The sequence below is a fragment of the Phaethon aethereus genome, assembly GCF_964289735.1.
Source record: "Phaethon aethereus genome assembly, chromosome: 2".
In the NCBI taxonomy this organism is placed as follows: Eukaryota; Metazoa; Chordata; class Aves; order Phaethontiformes; family Phaethontidae; genus Phaethon; species Phaethon aethereus.
In genome coordinates, this window is record NC_138582.1 from 123,674,286 (window position 1) to 123,694,996 (window position 20,711).

A 20,711-nucleotide genomic window follows, 5' to 3' on the forward strand; every position below is an offset into this window, starting at 1 on the left:
TCTATGTGACTTGACACTGGGCTCTTACAGAGACCTCCATGTGGTGGGTCCTGTTGACCTTGCAGCTAGAAAGCGTGGACTTCATGGCGCTGGGAGGGAGGCCCAGTCAAGGATAAAAATGAATGCAGTCAAGAATAAAAGCTGGACCAAATGGGAGCAGGAGAAGAGCTGATGACTGCAATACCTTCATGTTGCTGTTATCCTATCCAATGGGTCCCTTTTATTTCTTCCTGGTGATCCATATTTGTTTCTGTCCATAACTGGGGCAAATACTTCACTTGCCAGCTCCTCTCTGGGAGGAGAATCTCTTGTTCTCCACACTCAGAAATGGGATTTTTTGTGTAGTCCATCAGTATCGATGAGTGTTACCAACTCTTCCAAATGAGTCTGGCATGTACAGATTTTATAGTGGTTACTGTCAGGGTACAGCAAGGGCCAGCTGCTCCCAAAGGGAAAAGGACCCAAGGGGACTTCCCACAGCAGCAGGACAGGACCTCACCAGCCAGGGCCCATCCCACCATCCCAGTGAAGAGTGGGTCAACCCCAGCACTGAGCATCAGTCACCTCCCCAGGGAGAGGGATGGGATGGATTGGGACGTGGACCCAGATCAGTGGGGCCCATGGCTGGGCAGAGCAGGGCTATGGGATGCTGGAGACTGGCCCTGCTGCATCAGTGCTGGGGCAGGGTCTGATGGTCCCGGGGGTGCTGCGCAGTGGGAAGGGTGAGGTGAGCACCAGGGAGGCTGGGCTGGTGGTATCCTCAGGGCCTGGCTGTTACTGTGGATGGCCTCCAAGGAGCTGGAAAGACTTCAGCAGCTGATTTGTGCATGGCTAGTGTACAGCACCTAAGAAATAATAGGCTCACTCTTAGCTAAAGATGACCCTTGAAGCAAGTCTGTGGATAACAGATGATGTGGGCTTCCCTCCAATAAGCAAGTGCAAATCTTTTGACAGGAGCTGCTGAACCCACTGATTCATCACTGATGAATTTGCTATGGGAAATAAACACCATGGCTAGGTAGGACTCAGTAAATAGGATCAATAGCGTTCAGACTACTGTATGCCATAAGCTACATTTTAGTGGGAAGCCTTCCTGGGGAACCAATTTGCTGCTGAGGCACAGGAAAGTAATTATTTTTCTAATTGATGTCAGCAGTACAGCAGATGAGTAATGAAAGATTGTTAATAAAAAGATAAAATTTGTCATTAACGATAATGTTGATACTCCTGAATATCATTTGAATATCATTTGGAAAGGAAAATAAACCCAAACCTAAGGTTAGCAAGATAGAGCTGGAAAAGTCAGTAGATTGGAGGTAAGGAAAGAGAAAGAAGAGAAAAAAATGGGAGCCCAATTGAAGTGCCAGAGGTAAGATCTGTGAAAAGAGGCAGGACATGTACAGGGAAGGTAAAAAAGGAGCCTAGAAAGGATAAACCAATGAGTTTCTGATTTTTCCGTAGGCTTCCTTCATGGAGCGTCGGAACTGCTCTAAGGCATGGATGCACACTCCCTTTGGTCATGAATTAGAACCTCAACCAACGTTTTTGATTTAAGGAAGGTGCTATAAAAAATGCTTTTAGGTTGAATGTCTTATTCACAGGTAGCAGTTCAGGTGCATCAGGGTAGACTCTTGGAAATATTTTGTTAATGTGCAAAAAAAAAGAAAAAAGTTTTTTTAAAAGGGGCACGCCAGGAGATAACCCTTTCTCATTAAAACTTAGGTATAAATCACAGTGTCCTTGAAGTTATTCTCATTAACTTCAGCCTTCATCTTCAGCAACTATGCAGAAAAATATCAGCTCAGCAGTGTTAGCCACAGTACAAAGGAAAGCCTTCCTGTAGGAAATCTAAGGATTCCTTAAACCTTTTATTTATGACGCAAAATGACTGAAACACTGAAACATCATAGACCCCATTTTTGGAAGCCCTGTTACAGGCTGAAAAAACACATGTGTGCACAGCATTCTGAAGACAGGAAGATGACAGTCTTTCTTTTTTGTTTTTTTAATACTTGTGTATGAACTCAAGTCAGGTAGGATAAAAGTCAGCACTTTGAGGAAAGCCTTAAACAGCAGCTTGCAAGAACTTTCATGCTGAATCAGACCAATTCTTCATCTTGTTCTGACATCTTATCTTTGTGAATGGTGACATTGCCTCAGTGGGCAAATGATTAATGTAGAATAACCTGCACATAGGCAAAATTTCTTCCTAATCTCATCAGATAGGGATTGGGACTTGCTGTGCTGCATGAAAAGCTGCACTCCTTCTAAAAACTGGATTTTTAAATAGTCATAGGTTCTGAAAAGTGTGGTTACAACTATAGTGGGTGGGGTTTTTTTCAAGCACTTGTCATGTGATTTGTTGTGACTGATCCCCATTAAATTCTGCAAAACACCCTTAATTTGACAGGGCAAGAATCTCTCTGCAAGAGTCACCTTATTCTGGTTTCACTTAGCATATTTTTATTTTCTGTTTGAATTTCCATCGCTCACACCTGTTTAAAACACTTCTGTTGCTAGGAGAGCAGAAACAACAAGAGAGAAAACGGTCAGCATCCTGCTTCACCTGCTACTAGTTAAAATAATGGCAAAGAACACATTTCATGCATCCTTTTGTGTACAATGCTTCTAGTGTATATTTTCGTCACCCCCAAAGGCCTCTTTCACCCTTGCTACGGTGGTAAGTTTTTTCTCTTAGCGCTAGCTAAGTGGCTCAGGCATCTCTGTTTACATCTGGCATTCTCCTCACCCTGTCCTTGCTATAGCTTTTCCTACCCAAATGTGAAAAATACATTGTGTACACATACATTTTGGGGGTAATTCGTGCCTCTCTTGAAAATCCAGGGTTCATCCCAATCTAGATTGCTCACATTGTCTGAAATGTTCACTGAGATAGCTATACGCTTCCAACTGTAAAGCTTATACTTTTCCTGAATAAGGAGCAGCTGCTTGATAGTAATTAGTTCCCTATGCTCAAAACCAGTAGGTGAGTTGTGACCATTTGGTTGTTCGTGGTTGTTCATGGTAGTTTAGCACACCAGCTGCTGGATTGGGAAGGGGTGATCGGAAGCTATGGAACTTCCATTGGCTCTGACATTGTTTTTTTAAGAAATCCTTTCAAAAAATCACTTGTTTCGTCTGTGCCACTGTTTGCCCTCTCATGTCCACCTTCTCTATTCATCTGCTTTGCGACAAGGACCATCTGCTTATTTTATTACCGTAAAGACCCAACACAGGGGGCTTCAGTTTCAGCTGGGATCCCTGGCTGCTACTTGTAATGCTAGTATTCAGCAGTTCATCTCAGCAATTTATGCTTTGCAGAAGTGGAGCTGGTGTCCAGGACACCTTCTGCAACAATAAAAATTGAACTTCAAGTTTAGCAGAATGAAATCTGATGTTTTAAGAGAGAAGAGAAAATCCTGAATGTCTCTTATAATACATGTTAATGCATTTATCTATGAACTCCTGAAGCTGTCCATTCAGCTACTCCTTCACTGGAAATCTGCCTTCTCTTACCTGTTCCAGGACACCAGGAGTCTGTTTAAAGGGTGAGGGGCGAAGAGCAGAAGCAGCCATGTGTAATAATAACATTGCAGATGAACATACTGATACCATCGCACAATATAGAAATGAAAACCAGGCTGTGGCTGCTTCTGGGTCAACTACTGAAAGAAGCAGGAAGACAGATGTCATTGCAACTCATCTGTGAACCTTCACAGCCAGACATTGGTGAATTTAGTTCTGATTCTTTAACTGCTTTGCAAGGGTTGTTGATAAAATTATCTTCTTCTCCACATTTATCCCCAGCTGCTTTGCAGGTAGTCTCAAAGTCTTTCTAACTTTGCCCATGAAAGAGAGAAAATAGGCCAGGATGTTATTCCTTCTTCTCCAGTAGTGAAACCAACCCTTCTCCTGTTCAGAGTACCACCTTCATGGCCACTCTTTGCTTGTCTTGGGCATCACAACTGGCTTTCCACAGCAAAGGGCAATGGTTCCTATAACCACTGTTGCTAAAAAGAAGGTATTACTTAATAGTATGACTGCAAGAGAGTTGCACTAGAGGTAATTTTAGTGAGAGAGAGCTGCTGTTGAGGTTTAAAATAAAAAATAGTAAGAGAATATAGGAACAACTTACACAAGCTAACATTTTTCTGCAATTAAATTTTTTATTAAAAAATTTGGAATTCATCAGCTACATTAAGATGTCCCCTTTTTATATTAAACACTATGCAGAACAATTAGGATTCTTACCTTTGCATCAGAAGACGCTAAACTTATGCTTTTCCTCTGTTTCATTCTTGGAGGATATGTATAAGAGGAGTTGTTTGTTGTGACAGTGAAAGCCTGATTTGACCTTCATAGAGTACTACCTTATTATAGAGAAGAGGCTTAACTTTGTCTTTAAGTGGTGAAGGTAACAAGATATTGAAGGGCTCTGAATGTACGTTTTCTGATAAATTTTCATTTGGTATAGTATGTCCTTACTCATATTCTCATAAAAAAAATAAAAATCACCATCTGTAGGATACAGGGAGTACGGGATATTAAATATCTTCTATGATATCAGGGCTGTAAGTGTTGCCAGGAACCATGGTACCTTGCAAAGAAACACCTCTGACCTTGACGGTAGAGTTTTTTTTATTACTGAAACACTGAGATAGTCTCCTGCTGCGTGTGAAACTTCAGCACAAAAGGAGATGGGTGTTTTTAAGCAAACCATTATTTCTAACAAAAGATGCTTTTTCTCCCACTCAGCCAATTGTTGAGAAAAAGCGGCAGACACTGTTAAACAAGCTTTGGAGTTTTCCGTTCCAAGAAAAATAGCATGAGACTGGCATAATCAATCGCTATTTGACAGAGTGATAGAAATGCACATGCTATGCGGTAGCTAAAAATCTGTCAAGAAGCAGCTGGAATGGCAAATGACTGAGCACATTTCAGCAACAGCATGGCCAAAGTGTTGCACAGAGCATAATCTTTAGACTTTCTTAACTCATGGATGAACAAAATGCAGTTAGACTGAATCTTTATTTCTAGGTGAAATGTCATGTTTCCTTCAGAAAAAAAGCTACAATGGACCAATTATTCTCAGCTTGTTTTAGGCTGTGACCTTTTCTCATTCTCTACTTTGCTCTGGTGGGGGTGGAAGAGGCACAGAAAAATTGTTATGAGCTGTCAAACACAGAAGAGGCTGGTAACAGAAACATGAGACCTGACTGTAAGACTCTTGATTCAAAATATTGTTATATTAGCATATCCTTGCAAAATCATCACCACAGTATATTAGATTAGACCTGCTATAATTATTCCCAGTTCTACCATTGCTGTAAGGAAAACTTCCCTCAAGAATGCAATGCTACTTTAAAACAGTACCTCTCTGTCTAGCTGCTGTGATCTGTCTGCAGTTTTCACTTTTCCATGATCTTCATACAGCTAGTTTATATTTTAACTGTCTTTTAAATTTACCCACATTAAATTCAGGCATAAAAAGAAAAAAAAAGGTTGCAAACAGCTTTCTTCCATGCACTGTGATCTTGCATCCTCCATCCCTTGTCATCATATGGAAGGCAATATAGTTATAACACTCTGACCAATGCCTATATGCAGTGCTGCCAGATGCCATGACAGCATCCTACATGTTGGGCAGTTTTGTGTCACCAGTTCATTGGCTAGTGAAAGGCCATATTGGTTACTTGTACTGGGCTTGAAAATCTATATAGGGTTAAATGGAGCCCAAATAGTGATACTGTAGTGATAGAGACACAGCCTCTCCTAACTATTTATCTGGTAATGTGAAGATTCATGAAATATGTGAAGTATGGTACCAGTGGGACTTGCAGTAGAGCACTTAACATTGCCTCATTGTGAAAATGCACCTCTGTGATATCTAATTAGAATGAAATGAAAGCAGCTGCAGCTGAGTGTGTTTTGAATACAATTACAGAGCCTATAGAGGAGCTACAGGCTCCTTTCTGCAATGAACTCCCTTGTTTTAAGCAGTGCTAAGTCTGAATATGGCCATGAGTTCTGCAAGTTGTGCAAAGTGTGTTGTTTCCGGCTTACGCTCATCTCTGCTGAGCTATACGGTCCTTCATAAATAAACCAGCAAGTAAAGCCTTTATGCCAGAACCACACAGAACAGGTACTGAAATCGGTAGAACTAAAGACCTAAACTCTACAGTTGGAAGCACTATTTCCGTAAGCTCCACATTTCAGTCCACTTACAGTTGCAGCTGAATTACATTGTTACAAGATCAGAGATGTTCTCTGGCATCACTGGTGGCCACTGTCGCTGTAGCCACAAGAAATCCCCTGTGACTTTTCTGGGGAGGATGAGGGAGGATTTCATTTTCCTTTGTTAAGTTTTGGGCAGTGCCAAATATTTTTAATCAGGGGTAGGATTATTTTTATTGACTTGATGTCACTAAGCAGTGCTGGCTTTGCGAGATTGCACAATAGGGATGGAGGCATCCATCTCACACTGGAGAAGGTTAACGGTACCATCCATGGCTAAATGTCTCGGGGAACCCTTAGCAAGCTGGGTAAGCAAAGCTGAAGGTAGTTTTTGTATTTCAAAATCTTCAACCTTTATCACTTTCTTTGATTATCTTCCTTTTTTAATGATTTTCTTCAAGACAGGAATCTTTCTTAGAGAAACAAGGATATCTTTGTCTTTTTCCCATTCTTTCACTTGGTGTCACTTTCCAGAGATATCAGATAACTCAGCAAGTGGCACTGAGGATAACAAAATCTTGCCTAGTCAGTGGCATCACTTTCTGTGTCAGTTATTGCTTGTGATTTTCTTGCTTGGGATAACTCTTGTCTCCTGGTAGCTGCTGGACACTACTCAGGCTCCTTACAGTCATGTCATGGGATGAGTGTCTGTGATGCAGCAGTGGCAGGCAGCAAGAGATGATATCACTTAGCAGGGCCAAAGGACCTTTGCTAGAAAGCATGGTGCCTGCCTTCAGGCTCATGTGTATCTGCTGCTCTGTCACATTACTCAGTACCTCATCCTACTGACAGCAATGGTGTCAGCTTTATGGCTATTTGATGCCACAAAGCTGTGATAAGGGACCCCAGAATGATTTAAGATTGAAACCAAGAGAATCCGGTGTAAGGGTTCAGGTACTGCCATACATCACAAGATCACCTAGTTGATTTATATAACCCTTGGGATCCAAAGCTATAGCCGTAGCCCCAGTTGTTTTTTTTTTTTCTTTTTTATAATTCCCATGTGATTTTAATTTTCTCTAATATGTTTAGTAGCTCCAAGTCCTCTAAAGACAATGATGTGCTGGCAGAGGCTCTTTGGAACTGCTGGTTAAAATTCTGCTACCAAAATGAGAGTTTTAGGATAATTTCCTAGACTGGGAGACCAGCTCCTCTCTGAATACTATCAAAGCTGCCAATGTGTATCTGTTGTGCCTATGACACACATAAGGACCACATAGAAAACTAAGAATAGACCCCTGCTGACAAGAAAAAAAACACCCAGTCTCTGTGCCACCTACTCATGATGACTATTGTACACACAGATTCATAACTCTCAATCTCAGGAGAACAGATCTTACTTTTTCACAGTAATAACTTCATTAAGAATAAATTCATGGAAGGAAAAGGAAAATTAGAGTTGATCCTATATCAGCATAGATCAGACATGAGCTTTAGGACAGCATATGTGACTTCTGATCCTGGAAACACACTGAAAGAACCCATTTTTCAGAAGATGGATGATTTGAACCTCAGCCTTTTTCACATACTTAAGCTTTAAAACAAAGGGGTCCCACCTCACTAGTCATTGTGGAGATCAAGTATTTAATCTCTAATGAAAGTAATCCAGGCCTTTTGCAAGCAGCAATGTCAATGAAGTTCCGAAGCAAAATCTGCTACAAGTCTGGTAGAAAAGTCAGGTATAAATGTTAGGTGAGCAGACCAATGCTTGCAAAGCCAACCAACACCAACTTACATGAGTTAAAATGCTTTTAAAGCAGGGGAAGAAAAAAAAAAAGAAACACTTTTCCTGACATGTTTTTGAAGTTCCTTTTCCCCCCATTTACAACTGGTGGTGGTTGCTGGGTGTAAGTCAATTAAGCTTTATTGTGGTTATGGTCTCAGGCTGTACAATTTAGTCATATGGGCAACTGAACAGTACAAGGCACTCCCTCAAATTCTGAAGAAAGTATTCTAAAATTATCACAAGAATGAGCTTTGTATTCTCATCTTTCATAGCCTTAAGAAATACTGGCTGTGTAATACTCTGCCGGTAAGGCAGGCAGTCATTTGCTCAGTAGTTACGCCCATATAGCTTTGGACATCAGCACTTAGAATCATAGAATTGTTTGGGTTGGAAGGGACCTTTAAAGGTGTTCTAGTCCAACTCCCCTGCAGTGAGCAGGGACATCTTCAACTAGATCAGATTGCTCAGAGCCCTGTCCAACTTCACCTTGAATAATAACTTGAGCATTTAAGAGTGCATTTTGGCTTGGGGGTGTGCACTGACTTGTCTCAGTGTAATAAGGTCTCAGCTGATCAGCTACTAGAAATAAGCATGACAGTTGTAACGTGACAATTTGAAAACACAGAACAACCCTCCTTGGTTACAAGTGGAGACCTTAAAACTGTAGCCTCTGATATCCTGGCTTGTACTTACACTTCTGTGTCCTGTTGGATGACTGTGGTGATTCACTCATGTTCATCAGTTTGTAACCGTCTCATTGAGGCCTACATGAAAAGATACGAAACTAGTCGTGGTGGTGATAAAGTTATGATTTTTCTGAAGCTGTAGAAGCTGAAAGGTTTAATCATGCATTTGCATCCTCCTCTTGTGATAACTGCAATGTGTACAGGGCATAGGTGCGAGGTGTGATAGAGCTTTCTTTGTCAGAATTAAAACGGCTGAGAGAATGATGCTAATGTTTACTACTTTAAATCATTCGTTTAATTTAAAGATCTACTGGTTTGTGTGAGCTTCTTAGCAAAAGCAGGACTTGCACAGTAATGATACTGGCTGTTGGCAAGCAGGAATATCATCCCTCTCCTCTCTCCTTCCTGAGCAAGCCTTGGTCCACTGAAGATATTCTGATGCCACCCGCAGGAGGACGCAGGTACTTTCAGCAGTTCTGTCCTGATTTACAGCAGCTCTCTGTCCAATTAAGGGTGCTTTAGCAATACTAGCAGGAGACTAGCAGGTAATATCAGCAAGCAGAGGAAACGTCAAGGAATGTAGCTGCGTGGGCACATAACTACAGGGTGACATTCAAGGCCCTGATTGCATCCACGCCTCAGAATGGGAAGTATGATTTGAGTGCTGGAGCGTAAGATAGAGAACAGAAATCTCACGCTTGGTGTTCATCCCGACTCAGCTAAGCACAGCGGGGGGTTGGATCCTGCTCTTTCCTCTCACAGTCCCCTACTGTAGGTTATCCAAGTGGTAGGCTCCCGTCTACAGCTAGAGCACAAATACATTGTGTGAAAATCTTGCCAAAGCCACAGATGTGTGAGCTCTCCTGCCTTCCTTCCTGGCTTTCTTGCTGTTTTCTAGAGAGCCGAGCTGAACGTCCAACATCCTGGTGTGCAGAGAGGCTGTGTCCTGCTAGCAGGAAGCAGATCCAGCGTGCTGTCACAGCTCCCAGCCATGACACAGCATGCAGAGTCTAGGAACCAAGCAGCCTTGCCCAACAGTTATTCTGGGATAGCACAACCTGCCTTTGTACTAATACACAGATTTTTCCCTGGAGGCCTTACCAATATCTTTCAGTGCAATATAGTTCTGCTGTTATTAAGCTAGAAGAGTTGTGAGATCCAAGTAAAACTAAGGGAAACCTTGGCTTTCTGGGGGACTTGATTAGTTCTGGGGTTAGGCTATTATGCACTAGGTGCGTAAGGGAAAAAAAAATCACAGCTTTACTTTTACAAAAATGATAACAGAGAAGAGGTACACAGAAAAGACAAGGGAAATCGTGCTGTTTATGACAGTAAATGATATTTAGATAAGTTTTGTGTAAATCTCACTGTGCTATAAATGTAAATTGATTTTATTTCTGTGGATACATAAATAGAATGACTGATCTTTGATTTTAATGCTGCAAACAAATTACTGATCAATATTTTTGCATAATATGCTCAGTAAAATCCTGCTTTTTATTTGCGTTTTATTTGCACTATGAAAAAAATCAGGTTTACAGTGTATATTTCTAACATGTGCAGCAGTATGATGTTAAAATCTAATTAGAGGGTCAGGGTTTTCTGGCAGAGGATTTCAGCTACACTGCAAGTAGTTGTTGTTATTTTTAACTTGGAAGACTTGTGATAAGTGTTCCTAGCTTGGGCTAGTGAATGTATTTGCCTGCTCTCCGTTTCACACTTCACCGTGCTCAGGAGCAGTAGGCCAGGATTTGCCAGCTCAGCAAACACCTGACATCAAATTCACAGCATAAGACTGATTTGTTTCTGTTTTGTGCTCCTTTCCTTTCCTGGAATATTTGCATCACTGGAGATATCTTCTTTTCAAAATGTTTTGTGTATACATTTTTATGCCTGTACAGGGGAGAACGGGATGCAACTGCAGCATCTCCCTCTCAGTCCATAGACTCCAGGAGCAATATCACTGCCAAATCGGTGTGCCTCGGAGAGGTTTATGAATTTATCTTCATCGGATTCTTGTGGGGTAAGGAGGGGAAATTAGATTATGCAGATGGAGAGCTATGGCACAAAGATGCTGTATTCCACAAACATTTAGGCACGTGTTTAACTGACAAGTGCAAATCCAATTCTCTGCGTAATCTGAGGATTTCTGGGAAGCCAGCCAGACTTCTCACAAGAACACGCTTCGGCATTGCCACAGCTGCTCAGTGGATCAAGAACTGAGTGGCGCTGCCCTGGGTGGGCAAAGTCAAACGGTGAATCCTGATATCCCAGGTCCTTGCGCTGTGTTTTAACTGTAAGAACTCTGCTTAGCTGGGGCCATCCTATCCCTTCTCCCTCTTCGGAAACCTAGAGTGGCATTGCAGAATCAGCGAGAGCCCTGATGCCAGGAGGAGCAGTGGCCCCTCGGCAACCAGCCAAGGTTGCGCTTTCTTGCAGGCCGGCACTGCTGCTTCCCCAGCTTGTGGGACCTGATGAATTCGCACTGCTTGCCGGCATGCGGGTATCACAGCCCAGATTTAACCAAATGCTTAACTGGAACCAGTAGACTCCACTGGAAATACTGGTCGGACTTACTTAATCCCGTGCTCGTGCCTTGTCAGTGGTGGAAGCAAAGCAGAATTCCTTCCCCTGGTGATCAGTCAGTCTAGGCAAAAGGGTCCCAGCGAAGAATTGGGTGCTCTGGGCTGGGTGGGCAGAGATGCGCACAAGAGAGACCCGCAGCACCTCCAGCACCACCACTGCCCTAGCCCCACGGCTTGGCCAGCCCAGGCCGACCCTGCTGCGGCCGCGGCAGGTGGGCAAGCACAGGCGACCGGGAGCGGGGCAGGGCCGCCACACGCTCGCAGCCCCGCGCCCGCCGGCCGCGCCTCGGCGGGTGAGGGAGGCTCCGTCCCCGCCGCGGCCCCCAGGGGTCGCTGCCGCGGGCTCGGCGGCTCCGGCACCGCCGGGGCCGTGGCGGCTCCGAGCTGGGGCGGGGTGGGGGGAGCGCCCGGCGCGTCAAGGCGCGCCCGCCCGCCCGCCTCCTCCCTCCGTCCCCTCCCCTCGGCGGCAGCGGTGGAGCCGCCGGGCTCCCTCGCTCTTCTTCACATGGGGCTCGCCCTGCCGGAGGGACAGCGCTCCTGCCCTCCCGCCAGCCGCTGAGAGGGACCTGGCGCGGGCGAAGGGGGCTTCCCGCCGCGGGCAAGGCAGGCAGGTAGGGGTGGGCGGCGCACCTGAGGGGAAAGTTGGGGAGCGGGCGGCAACGGGACGGGCGCGCGGGGCTTTGCCGTCCCGGCCGTTGGTGTCGGTTAACGGCGCGAGGTTTCACCCGGGCGCCGCGGCTGCTGGTGATGGGCGCGGAGCGGGGCGCACGTGGAGCGGGCGCCTCGCGGCCCGCCCTCCTCCCTGTCCCGGTGCCGCCCGAGTCTTCCCGCCGCCGTTTCGGCGTGGTCGCGGGCATCGCCGCGCGGAGGGCGCCGACCCCCTCCGCTCGCTGGTGGGCGCTTGGCGGGTGACTCTTCCTTCCAGCGCCCGCGCTCGGCAGCCCCCCGGCTGCCGCGGGCAGCGGCGCGACTTCAGGGAGGAACCCGAGCGGGAGCGCTTGTCTTCCCCGTTTGCCTTCAGGTGAGGTAGTGTACTTCAGGAGCCGCGAATCTCCCGCCGCCCCTGACAGCTTTTCTTATAGCTGTCGTACGAAGGTCGCCACCGGAGAACAGGTCCGTTATTCGTGAAACTGTTTTATGGTAGTTTCGGGTTGTTTGTGTGGGGTTTTTTGTACACTACCAAAACCAGACTGCTGATGAGATGAATTTCTCTGGTTGGTAGATTAAACGCAGGACAAATTCCTTACATCATGAAAGGGAGAGTTACGGACTTGCCGAGTTCATATAACCTGATGTTCTCCTAGCTCAAAATAAACCTTTTCATTAAAAGGGAGAAAACCGGATCCAGTTCTTGCAGCCTGTGATTGATTAGAGCTCCCTCGTGGAAATCAGCAGGGAGTTTTGCCTGATTAAGACCTGTAAAATTGTCCTGAGGTTTGTTACACAACTGGCTGTAGGTGTGCAGTACGGGCTCAGTTAGGTAACTTTGCATCTGGGTCTTGTTTCCACTGGTCCAGCTGAAGTTCTTTCAAGTCAAATTAGTTTCGGTGCTCCACTTTAAGGAGTCAGCCCTCTCCCACTTGACAAGGGAGAGGGAGGACTGTTTTACCTGCCTTACAGAAGAATAAACTTGTTGGTTAATCAGAGAAATGGGTGACACCCGTGTGAGATTGTGATAGAAATTTAGAAATGCTCCATGTTTTGATGGCAGTGTCAGGTCAATTGTTTTGATCCTGAACACGTTTTATTCCTTATTGCTTGTGTTGCAGTTGAGCCTCAGAAGTGCTAGTCAAGAACCAGGGACCCAGCTGCAACAGAAGATGTACAGGCATGCATGTAATCATAGTCTCTCCACTAAAGAGCATGCTTTCTGGTGTGATTATGCAGAAATGTTACAGAAAACAGAGTGCTGCTCCCAGAAAAGCTTATAGGTTGCAATTTTCACACATGTGAGGTGACCATTCAGTTATCGATGTTTGTTTTTTTCCATGTTCTTAAAATACCTGACTTTAAGCAGATTAGGGATTCTCATCAGTTGTTTGTGGAACTTTTGTTGTTGCTGCAACTGCAAATGTTGCTACCAAATTGCTTTTTTTAAGGTGTTAAAGTAGGTAAAATGAAATGGAAACTTTCTTGCACTTCAAATAGCAGCAATGTAGGACCAGACTTGGCGAGGGTAGAACAAACCAACCCCAACGCTTTTTCTTTGTGCTGTAACTACTTTCAGATGAGAAAATGCCTTTGGGATGGCGTTTCTCAAGTTTGTTCTTGGTTCCTTGGAATTTCAGGTAGAAAACTGTGACTGATCTAGATCTTCGGGTGAGAAAAAGGCACTATATTGTGGTCTGTGGAGCTCACATGCACGTTACTGGAAAGTTTCAAATAGCCTTGAAATAATTCTTAGTGAGGTAGGTGTATTTGCTATGTTTGGGGCAACTGGATTTGGTTATAAAAGAACAGGTGGTATTTCTGAAGTAGGGCATACCAGTGGAACTCTGTTAGCTTTGGTACTTCAGTAACCGGCGTTCCCAAACCGAGACCATGATGCAGTATGAACACAGGGTTGTAAATTCAGTGTCTGTAGATAGATGTGTTGGTATCGCTGACCTCTTGACCACATTGGAGGCTTGGATACCTAATATCCTTAAGGATAAGTCTATGGAAAAACTCAGGCATGTGCTGAACAACTTTCCTGGGCTAGGACGATAGAAAACGGATTGTGTATCACTAAAGTTAAAAGTATTCAGGAAAGCTGTTAATAACATTCAAAAAGAGATTCTTAATATGCATGTGAAGAGCATTATCACTTTGTGTAGCTCAATAGCCAGCATGTAGCTGGGCTATCATGCCTAACTGTCTATCTCCTAATCTATGGGGAGAGACTTTTCTAAAATAGGGTGTTTAAACATTTCCCATTTTAAAATACTGAAGTGAGGTGAATTATGGTGAACTAATTCTACTCATAAGATTGGGTATTTGTACCTTGGGCAGAAAAACTATCTTCTTAGCAGCATGCCCAAGCTCGGAGCTCTCCGTACATAGAAAAGCCAATGGAATATGCATTGTGGTGTTACGTGTCTGGTGCTGTGATTATATGGCAGCTATCACTGATATATCATGATTGCTGATTTGTCTTCATAGGGGTGGGTTAGGAAGGTACTGTGGATATAGGTAGACTAAGTGCCTTGCTGAGTCACTTGGGAAGTCTGAAAAAGCAAGAAGTTGAAGCCAGATGGAAAAAGCTCTAGACTGGCAATCCTACCTGGATTGTTTACTATAGGTTATGTTTGAATTATGCTATAAAATAAAGATATTTCTAGTTATGGCATCTAATGGTTGGCTGACTGTTCCAAGTTGAAAAAATGTTTTTTCTATTATATGGCTTTCTGTATCTTTGCATGCACATTGTATTTGGTAGGCATTGGTATTTTCTTATGCTGTCATAGCTTCTCTTTTCCCAAGTTTGTTATTCTAATCTTTTAAAATCATCTAGTAGACTCTGTGCAAAAACTACAGTCTGTTAATGGATTCTTAGAGTGGGGGATTTAAATGTGAGATAGCCAGCGGTCAGCATTATGGTTCCTGATGCAACCATTAGTCAGCAACCTTCGCATAAATATCCAAACTAAAATTTAATATCATCCGCTGTAGTGATCTTCACCAGAAAGCTGACTTTAAGCAAGCAGGAACTTCTAACTTGAGGACAAAGAATACATGCCTACCAAGAGCCGTGCTGCGGTTGCTGTGAAAATGGTAACTTTGGGGTTTTAGCATTTGTGACTCAAATTTTGAGTCAATTTTTGCTCTTAAAAACTGCAACATGCAATCTTAAAGAGTGGCTAAATAGCTTTAGTTTTTTTACAATATGCCTGAGAGCAAAACCTCTGTGTAGCAAGGTGTGCTGCTCTGAGGCGCTCTGCTTTTGCCTGCACTTGGAACTGAAGTGTCCTTTGGTTCAGTTGCCTGCGCCACTGACAGTAGCTGTTGGCAGTGAGGCATTTATTCTGCATAGACTCAGATTTGAGTAGCCGAAGACCCTCATGTTGTCTCCCACTAATCAGCTAGTTGTAATTTCTGTGTTTACTGCAGATTAACAAAAAGAAGTTGTGTTAATTTGCTTCTACTTGCCCTCTTAAACCGCAAACAGTACACAGCTGTGTGTTTGCCGTCCAGCTCTGGTTTAGCCACCTATTCTTCGTCAAGGTGGTGTGCGTGTCCTTAAACAGCCCTGATTCTCAAAGAAAGGTAAGTTTGAAAGTGGCATTTGTGCCCTAGAAAAAGCTACACAGAGGTAAGGGGAGCTATGTGCATGCTCAAAAACTAGCACATGCCCAAGTGTTTTGGTGAATAAGCTTGAGTGCTTTGCTGAATCACAGCTGTGAGTGTGCAGAAATACTGTACCTGCTGAGTCCGCTCCAGCTGAGCGCAGTGCTGGGTAAAGCACTTGTTACATATTTCAGTGCAAGTGTTGGGAGACCATCCCAGCTGCAGAAATGCATTGGGAGAGGTACCTGCTATCAGACAAGAATGGAAATGTAACTTTGCAAGTGGCTTAATTCAGGCTTTGCTGGGAAATCCTATCAGGACTTCTCCCTCTCTATCTACGATGTTCAAATACTGGGCGAAAACTGATGCGGTAAATGGCCCAATTCCCATTGATTTCCCAAAGAAAATGACTATACAAAGGTGCGTCCAAGTAAACTGCCCCGGGAGTCCCACCACCGGCCTGCAGAAACTAGGGGATTTGCCGGATACTAACACTTCTGTGGCAACCGCTGATACGGACTCGATAAGCGGGGCTAGCGCCGAGTATGGCAGCCCGAAGGGACGCGCGGTCCCTCTACCGCCCCGCCCCCGCCCGCCCGGCCTCTTCGTTTGATTGATCTGCCCAAGCCCGCGGAGGGCAGCGGGAGGGGGCATCCGCGGGGTCCCCCTTCCCCGTCCCCGGGAGCGGGGCGGAGCCGCCAGGGGGAGCCCGAGGACAGGCGGAGCGCGGCGGCGGGGGATGCCGGGCGAGGGCGCACCCCGCCACCCCCCCCGGGTTTGCCGGCTGGTTTGCGGGCAGGGAAATTAATTTGCCAATTCACCCGCTCCATTCTTCGGGTCAACGACATCACCTGCCTGGGCGCTCTCCTGTTCGCAGTGACCGGCTGCGTTACGTTGGTCTTATCTCACTGACAACAGCGAGCGAAATAAGGCTGCTCAGAGCGCAGGGCAGGTGGTCCGCACGGGAGTGTGTTGTGTGCAACCAAAGTGATCCACCGCGAAGGTGTGTTCAGGTGAATTTTGCTGCGCACCCCAGTGCAAAGCAGCCTGGTGTTGCAGTGCCCTGGGAAGATGGTGTCTGAGCATCCTGGCTTGTTCCCACAGAGAGTGGGCCCTCTGCATTGGTGGGTGAGCCGCTGGAAGGGCGGCATGGGACAAGAAAAACGCTGCTTCAGCAGAAGTCCTTTGACAGCAAAATCCTTTCATTGTGGGCCTGGTGAAGTTATAGGAGCTTGTTTGGCTGGGAGGAATTTCTTTTCCTAACTTAGCTTGTTCCCCTTCCCCGACATCTTCTTACCACTAACCTTTCCTACTTTTCCAGCCCAGGCCCTCAAAAGATGGAAATGAAATGGCTGCCAGCTGCTTTGGTAGCCTCACTGAAGGGACTGCAAGAAGCACCTCAGGATGGGGTGCTAAGAGGTTTGTTGGCCAGACCAACCTTTTATGGCTAGAGAGGTGATTTCTGTCTCTACCTACCCCCATGTGACTTTGATTCCTCATTTATTTTCAATAGATGCATGATGGACATGGGGAGTACCTACAGCATTTAATTGGCTAATGAGTGTCGTTCATGGATCAGCAAAGTCTGTAAGTGGCTGTTGCAGAGAGTTGAGGTAGTACAGAATAAGATTCCCTCTAGTTGAACGGCGGACAAATGGAAAGCAGATGTGCCCTGGAAAAGAAAAGTTTTCTTGGTGGAAAGGACTGTGAGCTGTGGAACTGCTCTGGCATGACACCTGTGCAGTTAATCCATGCTTTCCTAATCTAGTGGCTGCTGTAATTTCCTTTAGTGAATTTTACTGTGAACCAATCACTAAGTGTTACTTGGATTGTCAGGCAGTAAGACAGACATTCACTGCACATCTGGAGAGGGCAAGATACCCTTCTCGCAGGTGGCAAAAGCCAATCATTTGTCTATGGGGTGCAGCTTGGAGCTGGGTGGTATTTGGAGTTAATTTCTAACTCTCTTTTGATTGTCTGTTTACTTAAGGGAGTTTCTCCTCTCCAAATATGTTGTCCAGTGCCTTCAGACAAGATTGTTGCCTTTAGTAATGCCTGTCACTGTGGCTCAGTGTAATGTGAAGGACTAGGATTATTAATATGTCAGTTCCTACCTAGAAGGACTTGTCCAGCTTTGCATAGTGATCAAAGAAATGGTGGGGGGGAAATCTATGAAATTATTTGTATGGTATTAGTGCATAGATGAAGGAGTAGAGAAGAATAAGGGAAGGGGAAATAGAAAATTGGACTAGTCTGAGTGCTTTAAGTAGAGTCCAGTTCCCTGTGAAGGACTGCAGGCAGCTTGTAAACTGCCTAGTTATGTTCGCTTTGAACTTGTAGAAGGGCTTTCAGTATTAAACTTGTGTTAATGATCTGAGCTGAGGCTCAGCTTCACTTGTGTGGAAGAAAGTGAAGAAGGTTTGCTATGCTACAGCTTGGGGTTTGGTTATTTTGCAGATGTATGACAATGACAGCTCCCATGTGCTGGGGCTGGCAGTACAAATGGGAGTTGGCTATAGACAAGCATAGAAAAAGTAAGCAGAAACTTTGCAGGCATGTGTAATTTTCTCTGAATTTAGGAAAATCCCTTTTGTTTTTTCATCTAGAACAAATGCTGCCTGAGTAACTTTAATTTTAATTTTGCTTCTCATTGTTAGCTGTGCTAACTCTGATAGACATTCCAAATACTTATGTCAGCTTTGATTTGATATCATGAAGGCTCACATGCAACTTATAGGAAAGCATCAGACAACATCCATCTTCCTCCTTCATATCCATCACAATCTTGTCTTCAAGAAGAAAGAATTTGCCATAGGACTATAGATTAGTTAGAACTGGGGAAGCCAGTATTTGAAAGTCACTTTTTCTTCACAAGCTGAAATACCTTGTGTGTGTCTCTCTGTTGAAGGGCTAGGAGATGAAGCCTCAAAATAAATGTTTGTCATATGCATTTGTAACTGCAGTTTAAAATGTCAGATGTAGCTTATAATTAGAAACAAGAGACTAAAACCTCATCTCTCTGAACATGGATTTGTTATGAATGGCTGATTTAGAACAAAGTATACACAAAAAGGCATGGAAAAATGTTTAAACAAATGTTTTTATGAGATTATCCCTTAGTATTGAATTAAATATTGTCTCTCTTCTGCAATTATTTTAAGTGCCAAGAATTATATGAAAGTGACTGATTATACAAGAAAATATTTTTTGGGATGGAATTTTACTAATCTTGTTTATAGGTGGACTATGCAACTATAGACCCAAGGAAGAGATACCACAAGATAGACCTGAACAAGCTGATGTAATGCTTCTGATCAACTCAAAATGGTTTGAAAAATAAGTATAACTGCAACATTGAATAAAATTGATTATAAGAATTTTGTTGGAGAAGTAGTTTTTAGATGATTAATTCCTAAATGTCTTCCATTGGCTGGTAAGGGACATGGTATTCCGGTTTTTGCAACAAAGGTAAAACATCTAGTTTGTAGGGACTTATTATAAACAAAGACTTTCTTATTTCATCAATGCATTCATAACAGTAGAATTTTAACAACCATTCAGTGTACTTGGTCAGCAACATAGATCCTGTTAGATCAAGATCCTGTTAACGAGTCCCATGGGGAAAAGCTAATGCAGCTAGCTGTAATGCTCTCTCTTGGTCACTTTGTTCACCCCTTCACTGTGCATGAAGAGGCTAAGCAAGCAAGATGTAAGTAACTTTAAACTAGTTGTTTATTGACTGAGGTGTGTGGTAGATAACTAGGATTAGTGAGCAACAAGGCAAAGCATTGACATACTACCTCCAGGTAAGATGCCTTGTTCACAGAATAACTGAGGTTGGAAGGGACCTTTGGAGGTCATTTTGTCAACCCCCCTCTGCTCAAGCAAGGCCACCTAGATCCAGTTGCCCAGGACTGTTTCTAGATGGTTTCTGAATATCTCAAAGGAGGGAGACTCCACAACCTCTCCGGGTAACCTGTGCCAGTGCTTGGTCACCTTCACAGTGAAAAAGTCTTTCCTGAGGTTCACAGGGAGTCTCCTGTGTTTCAGTTTGTGCCTATAACCTCTCGTCCTGTCACTGGGCACCACTGAAAAGAGTCTGGCTCTGTCTTGTTTGTACCCTGCCTTCAGTATACATTGACAAAATTCCCCCTGAGCATTCTCTTCTCCAGGCTGAACAGTCCCAGCTCTCTCAGCTTTTCCTCCTGTGTGAGGTGCTCCAGTCCCTTCATCATCCTTGTGGCCCTTTGCTGGTCACTCTCCAGCATGTCCATGTTGCTCTTGTACTGAGGAGCCCAGAACTGGACACAGCACTCCAGGTGTAGCTTCACCCATCCCGTCACTGTTGCTGGCCTGGCAGCTATCAGTATTGGGGAAGGTTGACTCCTATTGCTTCTTGTATGGACTGATTCTCGGTGTTGCTAAGTTGGTATATTCTGACTCCTTTTTTGTTTTTTCCCACCACTATAGGTTTTCTTACTTTTCAGGGGTTTTTGTTTTTTTTTTTTTTTCTTGAGTCCTTGAACTGTTAACAACCTATGTTTCAAGGATCTTATGTCTAGCTGCAAATTTACCATTCTTATCTATCATGGCTCTAGTCTAAGTATTGTCACACAGCTTTCCTGCAAGCTGGCAGTTTCCTTAGAAGTTTCATCCAAGGGTATGCAGTTCTACTGTGTCAAAACTAGGCCTTGGATCACAGACAGCTGAAGCCCTAGGAGGAGGATTCACACAAAGCTGAGGTGTGAAATCAGTATGAGCTATGCTGTGCCAGTTCCCTCAGGAGGACACGCAGTGAATAGTAGCTGCAAGGTTATTTGAGCTACTTTCAAAATAACTGGATGCCTGCAGGAGAAGCCTTGTAACTTAAGCCTTCTCTGTGCTGGACTTTTACCCCTCAGTGTGTTTCTGTATGTATTTCTGACACTAATGTGGCTTATAATTGGCTCTTTGCCTGGTGTTAGGCAGTGACAAGTGGTGCTGATATGCATTGCCCATGGTAAAGGAAATCTTTTTTGTTTCTGTAAAAAATAGCACAAAAGCCATTGAAAGAAATAGAGGAAGGTGAAGCTCAAGATATTGACAATAGTTGTGAAGGAGTGGTTGACTGAGGGTGAGAACCAGTACACTGGTCTGCTATATTATATGCTATTTGATAGTTAGGAAACAGTGGTACAGTAGGTAAAATTGGAAAGAAGGCAAAATAATAGGTTT